The 16,205-nt window shown below is 38.3% G+C and overlaps 1 protein-coding gene across 6 annotated transcripts in view; it reads right to left on the reverse strand.

The window, feature by feature from the left end:
- NSD3 (nuclear receptor binding SET domain protein 3) overlaps nt 1–16,205 on the reverse strand; it is a 108,117-nt gene that overhangs the window by 77,149 nt on the left and 14,763 nt on the right. The window contains exon 2 of one of the 6 annotated variants that reach the window (XM_082444313.1): nt 11,378–11,483. The exons of the other annotated variants lie outside the window; for them this stretch is intronic. The gene's annotated coding sequence lies outside the window, so the exon portion shown is untranslated. The remainder of the gene's footprint in view (nt 1–11,377; nt 11,484–16,205) is intronic. 6 annotated transcript variants of the gene reach the window in all.

Here is a 16,205-nt window from a genome sequence, read left to right on the forward strand (position 1 = left end):
AGATTGGCCGTTGCTTTCACTATTTTTCTAGCTTCCCAAGCTAGCAGCCTCAGGTTCACAGGTGACTGATTCTTCCCTGTCTGTGAGGCCGTAAAACTAGTCATTGGACAAGTCTAGTCTCTTCCTTTGAATTGATTTGTTCTTTGATCTCTACATCCATGTCAGGCCAGGCCCTCGTCAGCACCTTATCCTGGACCTACAACGACTGATTTTCTAGGTATTTCTCACCTCTAACTACTTCTTCTTTAGTTTCATCTAAAACCAAACTGCAGAGTCTACTCTCATATTAAGACACTCTGAACTCCATACCACACCAAGTCCCTTCCATGCCTTTCAAAATTTTCCATAATCCGACTTTCTCCTACCAATCCAAATTGCATGTGCATGAATGAACTTTTCTGAGCATCCACTGGGCCAAATATCTATAAACTGAGGCCTAATATGTTACACGTTGTTTAATCCTGTGAAGCAAAGTATCATTCCCATTTTACAGATGAGAAGGAATGGAGCTCAAAAAGATCGAGTGATTTGCCCTTAGTCACGCAGCCAACAGTAGTTGAGTAAAATGGTGAAACTCAGATCTTCTAACTCCAATACAGAACTCTTTACATGGCAGCTGCCTCATAATATGCGAACTACCCAAACTTCCCATTTTAATCCAATATGCTCCATACCCATAATCCAAATGCCTGTTTGACAGCTTCTCTCATATCTCACAAGCATCTTAAAATACCTAATAATGAACTCTTAGTTTTTATTTTACTTAAGTGTGTCCTTCCCCCAGTCCCTCCTATGAGAAGGAGATGAAACCTCCACCTATCAGTTGTCAAAGCCAGAAACCTGGGGATCGTGACACACCCCTTCCCCTCACTCCTACTCTTGCCTAATCTGTCAGTGAACTCCCGGAGTCTTACCTCCCACGTGCACGTCTCACACTTGTCTGCCTCGTTCCACGTCTCCAGCTCCTCACACTGGCCCCTGCACCTCCCCTTGGCTCCTGCACAGCTGCCTCCGCAGTCTCCAGGCTGCTTCTCCTGCCTCTCAGAGCCTACTTCCCCAGAGGACAGCCCGCCGCCTTTGAAAAGCTAACCCGGTCACGTGACGACTCCTCAGCTTACAGCAGGGAAAATGAGCGACGACATGGATGAGTCTCACAAAAGTCATTCTGAATGAAAGACCCCAGACACCACGAGCCCACTTACATAGTGCACAGGGTGATTTCATTCACACAAGGTTCAAAAACAGGACGAAGTTAAAACTAAATCCACGGAGAGAGCTGTCAGAATAGTGGTTGCTTTTTTTGGACGGCATGCTGTAAACACTGGAGGGGGGCCATAAGGGAGGTTTTTAAGCTGCTAGTTATATTTAATTTATTGCTCTAGACAGCAACTACATGATTTGCTAAAATAAGCAAAAACAAACAACAAAGCCTTCACTGCCGTCCCAGGGCACTCAAATACAATCCAGACTAGGTATCCTCCCAGCAAGTCCCTGCATGGTCAGGCCTCAGTTTACATTTCCAAAGTTATCTACTAACACTCTCCACTGGAAGCATTGCACTCCAGGGGCTTCTTTTCAGTTTCTCAAATGTGCCAACTTCATTTCTGCAATCGGGATTCTCATACGTGCTGCTCCAGCTTAAAAACCTCTCAGAGAGGACTTCTGAGGTCCTCTGCTCATTCTCTTCAGTAAGCCTATTTTTCATCCTTTACAGGACTCGCCACAATATGCATTATTCAGGTATGCGTTTGCCTTCTTATGGTCTGTCTCCCTCATTCCACTGCATGCTCTGTAAGTGCAGGGACCATGGATGTCTTATTCAATGCTGGACACTCAATACTGTTCAATTAACAGATGAATGAAAGAGTCCCTGACCTCAAAGGGCTTAAAACCAGTACACCTCCACTGACCTGCAGGATTTCTGGGGATATCAGCCTATAATGTAACTTTACTCAACCACTAATCCCTTGTTTGGTAAAAATGTATTATGCTCATTGTAAAAAACAAACAAGCAAACAAATAAAACATTGACACCCATAGTTACATGGTCAACTGATCTTCCACAAAGGTGCCAAGGTAATTCAAGGGGAAAGGATGGTATTTTCAACAGACGGAGCCGGGAAAAAATGACTGGATACCTGTATGGAAAAAGCGAACCTCACCATTCCTTTACACTATACACAAAAAATAACTAAAATTAGTTCATAAACCTGGTACTAAAGTCAAACCATAAAACTGCTAGAATAAAACGTGGGAGAAAATATACCACTGTGTTAGGCAGAAGATTTCTTAAACAGGACACAAATACCATGAACTATGAAAGAAAAAGACTGATAAAATGGACTTCAAAATGAAAAACTCCTGCTCTTCAAAAGTCACAGTTAAGAAAACAAAAAGGTGTGAAACTAACACAACATTGTAAATCAAGTATACTTCAACAGAAAATTTAAAAATAAAAAAATTTAAATGGCAAAAAAAAAAAAAAGGTGAAGTATAGGCAGAGAGAAAATATTTGCAAAATACATATCTAACAAAGAATACCCTTATACTCTTACATCCTAGGAAATGGGGAGAGACCCACTAAGGGTTTTTGCGTAAAAATAAGACAAGTGAAACGACAGTTTAAATATTCATCGTTCCACAGGTTATTTACTAATTGCAAACAGAAATATGTACAGGAGAGAGCTGTGGCGGGCAGCATTTCAGACAAGTGAGGAGATACGGCGTTACCAGAAGCCAGCCAGACAGGCCTCCTGTGCCCTGTGGTGTGATTCATGAACACATCATCATCTCCGAAGCTCTCTTCCCAGCACTTACACTGAATCTCAAAATGAGGAAACAGACAAATCCAAAACGTGGGACCTTCTCTCAGAAAACTGGCCTCAGCTCTTCAAAAAGTTAATGTTACAAACAAAAGGTGGAAAGACTTATTCTATATTTTAAAAGACAAGATTTAATAACCAATGCAATAATGGGTGAACTTTGATGAAATCCTGGATTTAAACATACACACTAATGTAAAAATAATGTTTTGGAGAAAATGAGAATTTAAAACGTGAACTAGCTACTGAACAATGGAGCTACTAATTTTCAAAGGTGTACCAGTGTTCTGTTTATGTAAGAAAACGTCCCTATTCTTAGGAGAGCTATGCTGAAACATTTAAAGTGTCACGTGATCCACAACTTTCAAATGGTTTAAGATTTTAAAAGTACATATACCTAGAGTAAAACAAAGGAGGCAAAATGTTAACAATTCACTAATCCAGGTGTTGACTATAATATTCTTTTAACTTTCCTAAAGGCATGAAAATTTTTAAAGTAAAATGTTGGGGAAAAATAAAAATAAATAATTTAGCTAAGGGGTTGGAAGAAGTATTGAAAAGAAAAAGTAACTGCTCCTTAAGGTGGAAAAGCGTACATTAAATCTTGACACCATACTCTGACCAACTCAGCTAAATGGTCCACTGTATCATATTTTCTAGAAAGTCTAAGCATGAATAGAGCCACACTTTTTCATATTATACCTCCAAAGAGTACAATAATGCAATCAAGAAAGTAGTTTTGATAATGAAAAAAGAAGATATTTTAGGACTATAACTAAATTCCTTTACATCGTGATTTTTATACATACTGCAGTCTGGCGGCCAGCCTTCAAACAGCAGACACACCAACTGACATTACAGATTTCGGAGGTGCTCTAGTGAGTACTATGGTTGAGAGAATCAGACTGCTAGGTTCAAAACCCAGAGCCAAGGCTCATTAGCTATGTGACTTTGGGCAACTTAATCTCCCTAAATCTCAGTTTTCTTACCCAGAAACTGTGGATACTTTAATCGTCTACAGTGTTTCTGTAAGAAATAAGAGTTAATCCATGAGCAGTACTTCGGACAGTGCCCCGAGTATAGTTAGAGCCCAGTATCTATTGGCTATTATTACTGTTATCATTCAGTAAAATGCTGGGCACACAGAACTTGTGAAAAACCTAATCTCTGACCTGAAGGCATTTACCATCTCTTTAGTATATTAGACAAGATAGGATTTTATGGGCAAGACTCATATGTAAACACATTAAACAGAAGGTGACTAAGAATTACATTGTGTGCTATCAGAATTAGAAGACATTTGAGGACAATGCTCACTGGGGAAGGAGGCATTTAGGCCACGAAAGACAGGCAGGATAGGAAGTTAGGTGTTTTTCACCCTCACTTTTTTTTTTTTTTTTTTTGGCCGTGCCACACGGCTTGCAGGATCTTAGTTCTCCAACTAGGGATCGAACCCGGTCCCCCCTACAGTGGAAGCTCTGAGTGCTAACCACTGGACAGCAAGGGAAGTCCCTCACCCACACATTTTAAAACTCCTCCACAGAGGCCACCAAAAACTCTCATACCTTTGTCATTAATAAATCCCTGATAAAGATGTATGTTTTAAACTTTTTATATTACTCAAGTAGTAATAATAATGACTAAGGACTTACTATGTGTCAATGCTACTCTAAATGCTTCACATCTGTTATATTATTTCACTCCTTATAACACCTCTTCGAGGAAATACTATTGCTTCCCCCATTTCACAAGTGAAAAATGAAGGCCAGCATGATTAAGTGACTTGCCCACAGTCAGACATCCTGTAAATGGAGGATTCACACACAGCCCCTCTGTCCCACAGCACTGGCTCTTGGCCAGTAAACTCATTTCTCACCATCCCTAAGTATGTTGAGTAAACAGCAACCCAAACATTCACTTTACATCACACACTTCCCATCCCACTGCCCAGAGCTAACAATTTGGTGGGAGAGTTAGCGAACTAGTGTTCCGCCCATTCTAATATGTACTTCCAAGTAAATGAAACCATCACAATTTAGGACAAATTCTTCCTCTGACCAATGTTTCCACGTTGGTTTTTGTTTTGTTTTGTTTTGAGATGAAAGAAATAAATCAGTGAATGAAAAAAAAGAAAAGAAAGAAATCAATAAATGAATACTTTTTTCTTAATTCTGTTGAAGCCGTTCACAGACATTTTTAAAGGAAAAAAGTTGAAAGTTATCAACTAAAGCTTTAGGTCATTCATTCATTCTACAACTTATTCATGAGGGGAGTGATAACAGAAAAGTTTACTTAAGTCAATCTTAGATACAGAGTTAAAAGAAAAAGGAAGCATGTTATGTTTCAGATGAACAGCTTGAGGCTATAAACATCAATTAAGTATTCATGATGTGTTAAATGTTTAGTCTAAGTCACTATAACAAATTCTTAAAATGAACAATGCCCTTTGGTAGACTGTACATATTGCTAGGTTCCACTTTATAGAATTACATGCTGTGCTGTATATACTTATTTTCCTATGTTTAACACCAGTTTCTTCTCAGTAAGAAAAAACTTTGTATTTCATTATGGATCAAAATCCCTCATATTGATATCATTCAGGCTTTTTGGAATCAGAAGTAGTTCTAAAGGTGTCATATAAATTACCTATTTCTGTCTTCAGACCCAACTGCCCCTTCAATACATTCCTAGGTTAATTTGTAAATCTAACCGCATCACTTTCCTGATTAAAACCCTTCAATGATTCCTAGAAAAAGTCAAAGCACTTCAGCCAACAGAGCACACAGGCCCTCTAAGCAAGGTCTCTATCCATATCTCCAACCTTAAGTCACTTTTGTACACTAGTAATGTCAGGTTATTGAGAATTACCATACACACATGATTTCGTACCACTGTGCCTTTACTAATGTTATATCCTATGCCTAATACGCCCTTTTACTTTTTTTTTTGGCTTGACTTTTAGTCATCTTTTGAGCTCAGAAAGTCATTTCCAAGGAGTAGTCACTTAAGTTCTAGGCTAGTCTGAGTAACTTTCCTCTGTGTTCGTAAGATAAAACCTCTTAGAATTAATCTTGAAACAATCTGTTTATGTGATTTTCTTAAGAGCAGGAAGTAATTTTATTCATCCATCTGCTCCTAGAACCCAAAGCAAAGGCTCAGAGGAGGGGCTTAATGAACCTTTTAAACTGAACTGTGTAAACTTAAGGGAGTTATCACATATAAATGAAATGCTTTAAAGACTTGTTGAGGATCTTGCTGTGAAGAATGCAAGATAATATAAACGCAACTAGGGTCTCCACAGGAATATCCTTGGCAAAATTTGACTGATAACCAGTTACCTAGCCACTACTGAGATTCTCCTTAGTTCTGGGCTACACTTCCCTGCAAGGCTTAAAGCCCCCAGAGACTGGCATGAAGTCAAATGAATTTCCAGGGAGAGTCTATTAACCCAACAAAAGACCAAAAGATATCAAAAACTCCTTTATAAGCATATCTATTTAAAACCCTAGTGTTATTAATACTGTAGATCTGAAATTCAGAATGTGGAAGCTCTCAAAATACAATTTTCACAGTCATAGTTAATTGAACTGGCATGAACGTGAATCCTCATTTTCCAAATGTATTCCAGTAATTATAATCAATCCTACTAAAATACAAAGCGAATCTGATATATCAACATTAGAAGTTTTACAGCTAAAGAAATATAGTGGACTATAACGTGATTCCCACAGCACAGAGGAAGAGGGTGGTCTTCCTTTTCCCCAGGATAAACAAGGGATCCAGATGTTTCTTTATGTGAACTGTGCAAGAAATATTTCTCAAGGTTTATGATAAATCCACAGTCTGTGTGTGTTTCTATAGTAACAGGAATGGAGTGCACGCAGACAGTCTTCAGTAGTGAACCAGCTATGCTGGTTCTTGAAAACCTGGCATTTTTACTATTTGGCAATTTCTGCGGCAAAACATTATAAAAATGATACATGATGTTCAAAAATTAGAGTCATTTTGTTTTAAAGCAAAGAATTGAAATTAAACTTAAGCATATACTCTTTGAGGTGTAACAAGAGAAAGCTATCAAATATAGTCATATACTGATTTATAACTGAATAATCACTAATGTTTGAAAACCAGATCCTGCATTTGAAATCAATTCAATACATACACACATACTCCTCCAGAAAACTCCAACTACAACTCGCCCTTAATGACAGAATATGAGGATTTTTGGATGACAGCATCAAGGGAGATTTTCATTTTACTATTTTTTCCCCAAATCTACACCAAGAAGAAAATGTTAAGGGGAGTTAATTTTTTTTTTTAAATATGGTCCATTATTTTCAGTACTTAGGTTTGCAAGGGTGAAACCAGAGCCTCTATAAAGTAAAAACTTGAAAAAACATGCATAATCTATATAGAAAGAATGCTAAAATCCCCTAATGCCAGGGTTTTAAAAGAGACTCCATTCTTCTTGGTTGTGTGTTCTATTCATATTTTAAAATCTAATTATATGATCAGAGTGATCCTTTGACTATAAGCCATAAATTCTGTATTACCCGTTTTGTCTTTCATAATTTAAAAATTGTTTAATTGTTAGTAATGTAATAACAAAGGTGTATTGTTAAAAAAACAGGTATGTTATTTTGTTATAATTATCTATTTTAAATCTGTAAATCATTCACCCTTTTTGGAAATAAGAGATAAATATTTTTAAAGAGCCCAAACACACACCTTTAAAAATCAGCAAACGCAAACTGCTACTAAGTATCAACAAGATGCATATTACTCTAAAAATTAATATTATTCTTTCAGAAGCCTTTCTACATTTTAACTTCACCACACACACAAAAAATCGGGGGTGGGGTTATGGAAAAAAGAAAATCAACCACTTGGTTCTAAGAACTTGACCATGCCTCTATAACATCAGAAAGGAAATGAACAACAATATTCACCTTTTATTTACTAAAAGTAGCTAGAACTGATAGCATCTTATCTGGCTCTGTTATAGACAAAAAGCAATAACTGAATTTGGTACAGTGACTACACAACTCAACATCAATCTTTCAAACAAAACGTATCCTGCTTGAAAATTCTTTTTTTTTTAATAAATGTATTTATTTATTTTTGGCTGCGTTGGGTCCTCATTGCTGTGCGCGGGCTTTCTCTAGTTGTGGCGAGCGGGGGCTACTCTTTGTTGCGGTGCGCGGGCTTCTCATTGCTGTGGCTTTTCTTGTTGCGGAGCACGTGCTCTTGGCACGCGGGCTTCAGTAGTTGTGGCTCGCGGGATCTAGAGCGCAGGCTCAGTAGTTGTGGCGCACGGGCTTAGTTGCTCTGCGGCATGTGGGATCTTCCCGGACCAGGGCTCGAACCCGTGTCCCCTGCATTGGCAGGCGGATTCTTAACCACTGCGCCACCAGGGAAGCCCTTTTGAATCATTTAAAGAGGTTTACTGCCACTCTGGTTGAGGCTACCTCTTTGAAAGTTTAATGGAAAAAAAAAAAGTGCGGGGGAATTCCCTGGCCATCCAGTGGTTAGGACTCCTCGCTTCCACTGCCAGGGGCCTGGGTTTGATCCCTGGTCAGGAACTAAGATCCCGCAAGCTGTAGGTGGGCCCCCCCCCGCCCCCTGCTCCCCGCCAAAAAAAGTTTAATGCTATTATTTAGGGAAAAACATTTTATTTTCTGAACTATATTTCAGCAATTACACTAATAAAACATCAATTCTCCAAATGATACAAAAGGCTCGCAGTACTGTAGTATGTTAAATAAATGTTCTATATTAGTAAACCTTATACGGGTATCTTGACTTAAAGGTACTTTCCGAGGTAGCCTTTTAAAAAGAACTCTAAGCTGCTGACTAATTTCTGGATTAAAGTGGAAAATATGCTTGCTTTAAAAAATAAAACAGTTCGAGAGAGAATATATTCTCTTTATATCGTCATGTGATTTTACTCATTTATCCACCAAGATACAAAGGGAATCATGTCATTTTTATACAATTACTGACAACATGCACCCAAATCAAAGTAGTTTTACTCCATCTATATCTAATAAACTCAAGATGTATCAACAGAAGATACCTTTCTAGAATAGGATTTGTTACATGACATTTATTCATTAAACAACTAAGCAAGGGCATAAGACTGGCCACTCTCTTCAATAAATGAAGAAATAAAATATGAATATGATGCTTAAATAAAAACAAAACAGAAATACTGGTGAGGTTTTCTCTTCTTGCTCCCTACTCAGGTACAGTACTTTTGTCCTACTTTCTTTTTTTTTTTTTTTAACATCTTTATTGGAGTATAATTGCTTTACAATGGTGTGTTAGTTTCTGCTTTATAACAAAGTGAATCAGTTATACATATACATATGTCCCCATATCTCTTCCCTCTTGCATCTCCCTCCCTCCCACCCTCCCTATCCCACCCCTCTAGGTGGTCACAAACCACCGAGCTGATCTCCCTGTGCTATGCGGCTGCTTCCCACTAGCTATCAATTTTACATTTGGTAGTGTATATATGTCCATACCACTCTCTCACTTTGTCCCAGCTTACCCTTCCCCATCCCTGTGTCCTCAAGTCCATTCTCTAGTAGGTCTACGTCTTTATTCCTGTCTTGCCCCTAGGTTCTTCATGACCTTTTTTTTTTTTTAGATTCCATATATATGTGTTAGCATACAGTATTTGTTTTTCTCTTTCTGACTTACTTCATTCTGTATGACAGTCTCTAGGCCCATCCACCTCACTACAAATAACTCAGTTTCATTCCTTTTTATGGCTGAGTAATATTCCATTGTATATATGTGCCACATCTTCTTTATCCATTCATCTGTCGATGGACACTTCGGTTGCTTCCATGTCCTGGCTATTGTAAATAGAGCTGCAATGAACATTTTGGTACATGACTCTTTTTGAATTATGGTTTTCTCAGGGTATATGCCCAGTAGTGGGATTGCTGGGTCATATGGTAGTTCTATTTTTAGTTTTTTAAGGAACGTCCATACTGTTCTCCATAGTGGCTGTTGTCCTACTTTCTTAGAGACACAGTAGTATTCCTACAGAATGCCCTGTAATCTATTAATTTTACTCAATCTAAATAAGAATGCTGTCACAAAAAGCTACATATTGTATTATTCCATTTATATGAAATGTCCAGAACAGGCAAATCCATAGAGACAGAAAGCAGAGCAGTGGTTGCCAGGGGCTGCGAGGACGAAGGAATGGAAGCTAACTGCTAGTGGGTATGGGATCTCTTTTTGGGTGATGAAAACGTTCTGGAATTAGTGGCTGGTTGCACAACCTTGTGAATATAATAAAAACCGCAGAACTGTACCCTTTAAAAAGGTGAACTGTATCTCAAAAAAAAAAAAAAAAAGGAATGTCTAGAAGAAATCAAGAAAGTATTTGCCTATGTTTCTCAACAATAAAGTCTACAATACCTATACAAAGATTTACTGGTTTCAACACACATGCAAACTGTACTTAAAATAAAAAGCTCTACACTTATTAAGCTACAGCAATTAAAAGGTGAGGTACTGGCAAAGAGACAAACAATGAAACAGACTAAGATCCGAGACACAGACCCAAGTCAATACTGGAATTTGGCATGTAACAGAAGAATCACTGCAGATGAGTGAACAAAGGACAGAATATTTAAAGAATGGTACTGGGACAGCTGTTTATCCATATAGAAAAAAATTAGATCCTCACCATGTAATATACCAGCTCCAGGTGGATTAAAGACCAGATATAAAAAGTAAGACTTAAAAAATTTTTAAGGAAAAACAAAAACATAAAACGGAAGTAGATCATTATGAACTCAAGGTGGGGAAGGATTTCTTAAACAATACATAAACAGTACAAAACACACTGATGAATAAAATCAACAATATTTTTTTAAAAAACTGTACACCAAAAGATCACACAAACAAGTGAAAGGGCAATTCTCCAGACTGCAATGCATTAAAACAAAGCTGGGTTCTACCCTCCAACCTTCTGCCAACTTTCCTCAGTTCTTGCTATGTTCATTGGCTGTGCCTTATCATGTCTCATCCGAATTAGAGTAACAACTTCAAACTGTTCTTCCTGCTTTCAAAGTTGTCCACCTCCAATCTACCCTCTCTAGCATTGACAGTTCTTAAAAAGAAAACAACCGTTTCCCCCAACCCCGTCACCCCCAAATTTAATAACATCCCATGGCTCTCCATGCCTTAGGATAAACTCATATCCTAAAGGTCTCTGTTGATTTGGCCCCTGCCTACCTGTCCAGCCTCCCCTCCTCCTGCTTCTGCTTTCCCACTTTGCCTTCCACCATTCTATCATTTCCTCTCTCATCAACCACTTAGCTTTTGTACAGATGTGTTAAAATACTCCAAGAAGCTTTCCCAGACCACCCCTTACCCACCCTCTGAAGCCCCTGATAGCATCCTACCTATACTCTACCATAGCACTAACATATCACAGAGGACCATCCTGACCTAAATGAAGGGTGTGTGTGTGTAAGCGAACATGATCTCAAAACATCTGTGTAAGAAATAAGAATAAAATACTCGATTACATCCATTCTGGATACCAGCTGCTGTCTGTTAATTGCCCTCTGAAGGCTGAGACAATGTTGGGCGGAGGTTCATGCCAGCTCCTCCTTCCTTCCCATTCTGCTGCTACTACAATGGGAAGGAGACCAAAAGTTACAGCCAGGTTGTCCCCACCCCAACCTATACAGGCTCCTCTAATAAAGCACATATTTATTGAGCACCTACTACATGCCAGACATCGCACTAAGCACTAAAGTTGTAGAGATGAAAATTCAGACGTGGTTCCTGGAATTATACAGTTGCATTATTACCGGAGAGAGAAAAGCAATAAAGGGAACGTGCTGGAGATGAGGCTCAGTAATACGCATTTATTCATTTCATATCGAGTGCCTGTATTATGTTTGGTCCTAAGTACTAGAGATAAAAGATGAGCAAGACAGAGTCCCTGCGGACAGAAGGGACAAGTGCCCTGGATGACAGAGGAAAACATCCAAGGTTGAGGAGCTGGGGGATGTGGGAAAGAGAGAGGATGCAGGGGACCTGAGACATTTCCAAGTATAGGAAACAAAAAGTCCTAACCTGTGGAAGGGAGGGGAACTCCTTTACAAAGACCTATATTAACCATCACCTAAAATGGTTAAGAACTTCCTTGGCTTCTTAGTTTCACATCTTCTAAATGATCTAGATTATATATTTCTTGACATGTTGCAAAACCAAATTACAAGAATTTGATGAAAGCACACTACATAATGCAGGGATATAAAAACAACTTACATGCCAGAGAATATGGCAAGACTGGAAGTTTACGATGAGGACATGGGACTGCTTCATCTCTGAAACCCGGCCGACTACAGTGGCTAGCACGTCATCAATAAACAGACTGATCACAAACAGAAAGGAGTACTGCAGTAAGGAGCCACAGGATTAGATTAACAATGTGAGTATTTTACTATGAGCTCATAATTGTTAAGTAACTAGTATTACTGAAATACCACAGGTGTTTGTTAGCAGCATGCATTTAGAACTGACCGTACAGATTTACTTTTTCCCTCCTAAAAAGATCATGAATAAAGCTGGAAAGTAGCTGCACAAAACCAAACAAGCAGCAAGTAATCAGGCCACTAAGAGGAAACAGAACAAAATGAAATTTCCCCCTATTATTTTTAAACTTTTTCAAAAGTTTAGTATGTAATCTTACTATATTTTATCAAGTAACCTTTTCATCAGAATTAGAGTAGAAGATATTTTATTAAGTGCTGGAAATTCAGAGTATAAACACATCACAAAAAAAGAGTCACTGGCTGACAAGAAATGTATTTACATAACCATATTTAATTCGAAGCTCACTACCATGAATCTAATAATTCTACAGGCATACATAAACTATTAACATAGGGACTTCCCTAGTGGTTCAGTGGTTAAGACTCCGCCTTCCAATGCAGGGGGCATGGGTTCGATCCCTGGTCAGAGAATTAAGGTCCCACATGCTGCAGGGTGTGGCCAAAAAAAAAAACAACACATTTAAACTATTAACATATTAGGGTTCATATTTTCCAAAACAGTAGTTATATTATGAAATGAAGCTTTGTCTTTTGCTCAGTGTATAAAAACTGCAATCACTACTAATGGGATTAAGAGAAACTGTCACAACATTATCACTGTTGAGCATAACACATGATAAGAAGAATATAAAACTCTAATGAGTTTCTAATAAAATGACTTCCCTTTTTTGAATCATTTATAGCCTAATACAAAACCTGTACTAAACACAAAATCAGTTTATATTAGAATGCCAACCTGTATTTGAGGCAACTTTGAGTAACTTCAGCATTCAGAGAATTGCCAAATGTGTTCAGATTTCTGAAGTTCATATTTATCTTTAATTTCCAAAGCAAAGGGTAGCAGTGCCTTCTTTGATCATGGAAAAACCAACCAACCAACAAAACAAAACGGCTTCACTTCTAGCAAAGGTACTGGGTACTTTTATGTTTTGCTCACTGCTGTAACCCTAATCCCCCAGTACCATAAGGGAATGAAAAAGGCTGTTAAATGAATATAGGAATGGCAGAAAAGACAAGTGGAAATTAGAACTGCTATGTTACTGAATGTTCATTTCCATCCAAGTAATGAAGACAGAAGAAAATGTGTTTTGGCTATCAAACTACAGTCAAAAGTACAGCCCCAAATCACAGCATTAGTCTATGTTGTAACAGGACTTCAACTCCATAATCTAAAATTATGCAGATAATTTTAGTGTGGACCTCATCAAATCTCTGTGTTATACTAATCTCTAAAACTACTAACATTTCCCAAGAGCCAGATATGAGTTACCAAATCAAATTTGGTTTTTAGTATCTGGACTTTACATAACCCACTGATCAAGAAGTGATCCAAAACTCAAATATATGACTGAGAATCAGACTAAGAAGGCAACACACTTATCAATGAGTTCGCACTCTGAAACAACGTTTTTCAACCCTGGCACTACTAACACTTGTTGAGGAGGGCTGTCATGAGCATTCAAGATGTTTAGCAGCATCCTGGCCTCTACGCACTAGATGCCAGTAGTACCACCTGCCAGTAATAATAAAAGATGTCTCTAGACATTGCCAAATGTCCCCTGGAGGGCAAAATCGCCCTAGGGTTGAGAACTACTGCCCTAAAAGGATGGTCACCAAAATGGAAATGCTTACTATAGTCTGTTCTCTTTTGCTTTGCCTTTTGCTTCTCTGTAGATTCTATAATGAACATATAAAAGTGTTAATATGTCTCTTCAAAAGGAAAAATACAATTCCTTAATTATAAATCAAGAAAATGCTCATATTTATTCGGCTTCTATCCTATTTTTCAATGACTAATACACACAGATGTTTTCCTGAATATGCCGTATTTCTGAGTATTCAAAAGGTTAAACAAAAAAACCTGCAACAACTCAGAATAGATCCAGATTTTAATCTGTATAAGAATCTCTCTAAAATTTCAACCAAAAAATACTTTAAACATGCTTCAAGTAAAATAATATGATTTACTGAGGACTGACAATGTGATGTTCCAAGTGCTTTACAAGTATTATCTCATTTAATCTTCAGAGAACTCCTGCAGGATGGATACTAGTATCTCCATTTTACAGATGAGGAAACTGAAAGACAGACAGGTTAGGTGGCCTGTCCAAGGTCACACATAAAGTAAGGGGTAGAGCCAGGAGTCAAATCCAGGCAGTCTTGCTTCATGACCTGCACCCTTTACCACATGCTACACTGTCACTGACCACTGAACCACTTTTCTGTCATGTCTGTATTAATTCAGAAAGGCAACCATTACTGCTTCAAAAAACATCCCTACTATTAACAAAGCCAGCATCTTCAACCTGTATAGAGGCTGTGATAGACAGAATAATGACCCCCCACCAAATACCCACATCCTAATCCCTAGAACCCGTGAACATGTTACCTGATGTGGCAAAAGGGACTTTGCAGATGTGATTAAGTCAAGGATCTTACAATGGAGAGATTATCCTGGATTATCCAGGTGGGCCCAGTATAATCACTAGGATACTTACAAGAGAAAAAGGGATGGAGAAGAGTCAGAGAGAGAGATCTGAAGATGCTCTGCACTGGCTTTGAATATAAGAGAAAGGGGACCGTAAGCCAGGGAACGCAGGCACCTACAGAAGGTGGAAAAGACAGGGAACAGATTCTCCTCGAGAACCTCCAGAAGGAATGCAGCCCTGCTCATACTTAGATCTTAGCCTAGAGAGACCCATGTTGGCCTTATAACATCCAGAACTATAAGATAATAAATTTGTATTGTTTTAAATTTTGCTGTGTTTAAGCCATTAAGTTTGACATCATTTGTTAGAGAGGCAAAAGGAAACTAATACAGAGTCTTCTCTGACAGCATTTCTAAACACTCCCTTGTTTTCACTAGTTCTAGTAACATCCCTATAGAACCTAGGACAGGAAAGAGAATTCCCTTAGATTCCTTAACCTAAGATGTGGGGAACGTGAAACAGAAAGAGCACTTTTAAAGGTCTTACCCCATGACAACATGAATAGTCCTATCTATGGCTACAAATATGCTAATGTGGCCTACAACATGTCCCTGGACAGCCAGGAAAGCCATCAGGCTGCAATTGCTCAGAGGACGCTGCTGTCACCTTTTACGCTGCAGAAGAGAAGGACGCGATTTCTTCCTGTTTTGTTGGCAGTCACTCCTGCTTTCTATGCTCTGGAGTTAACTTTCATTCTAGTTGGAGATGTGATACAAACAGTGATGTGGCAGCAAAGCCACCACCATGCATGACACAATAACGTTATGGGTCCTTTTATTACTCAAATACTTACTGTATCTTTCCATTTCTGACAACTAAAATCTCTGGGCCACACTGGATTCTGTGGCTGATTTTCACAAAAATATGTGGTGCGTGTGGAGAAAACTCGCAGTAGTAAAGACAGCACTATGGTTAAGAACCATTTTTTTAAAGTCTGTTAATTTAAACATATAATAGCCACAGTTAATAAAGAAAAGCCCCTTGCAGCCATCCCAAAGAACGCTATTGAGCCAACAATTTTTATAATGAATAACCTCTAACTGGAAGTTTATTTTGTAAAGGTGAATAATGTATAAGTTCCCTAAATAAAAAGACTGATTCATATCTCAAAACATTAACTATTTAAGACTATGTATAGGAATAGATGAGTAAAAATAAAACCCTTTCCACACTTATCATGTTGGCATTTAAAGATCAAAAATTAAATGACCTAATTTACTGCATGAGAACATTTGATCTCTGACTACTCACAGATAACTCAAACCACTATCAGTTAAATACCGCTTTTATCAGGTAAAGTG

This window comes from Balaenoptera physalus (assembly GCF_965194825.1).
Source record: "Balaenoptera physalus genome assembly, chromosome: 21".
NCBI lineage: Eukaryota > Metazoa > Chordata > Mammalia > Artiodactyla > Balaenopteridae > Balaenoptera > Balaenoptera physalus.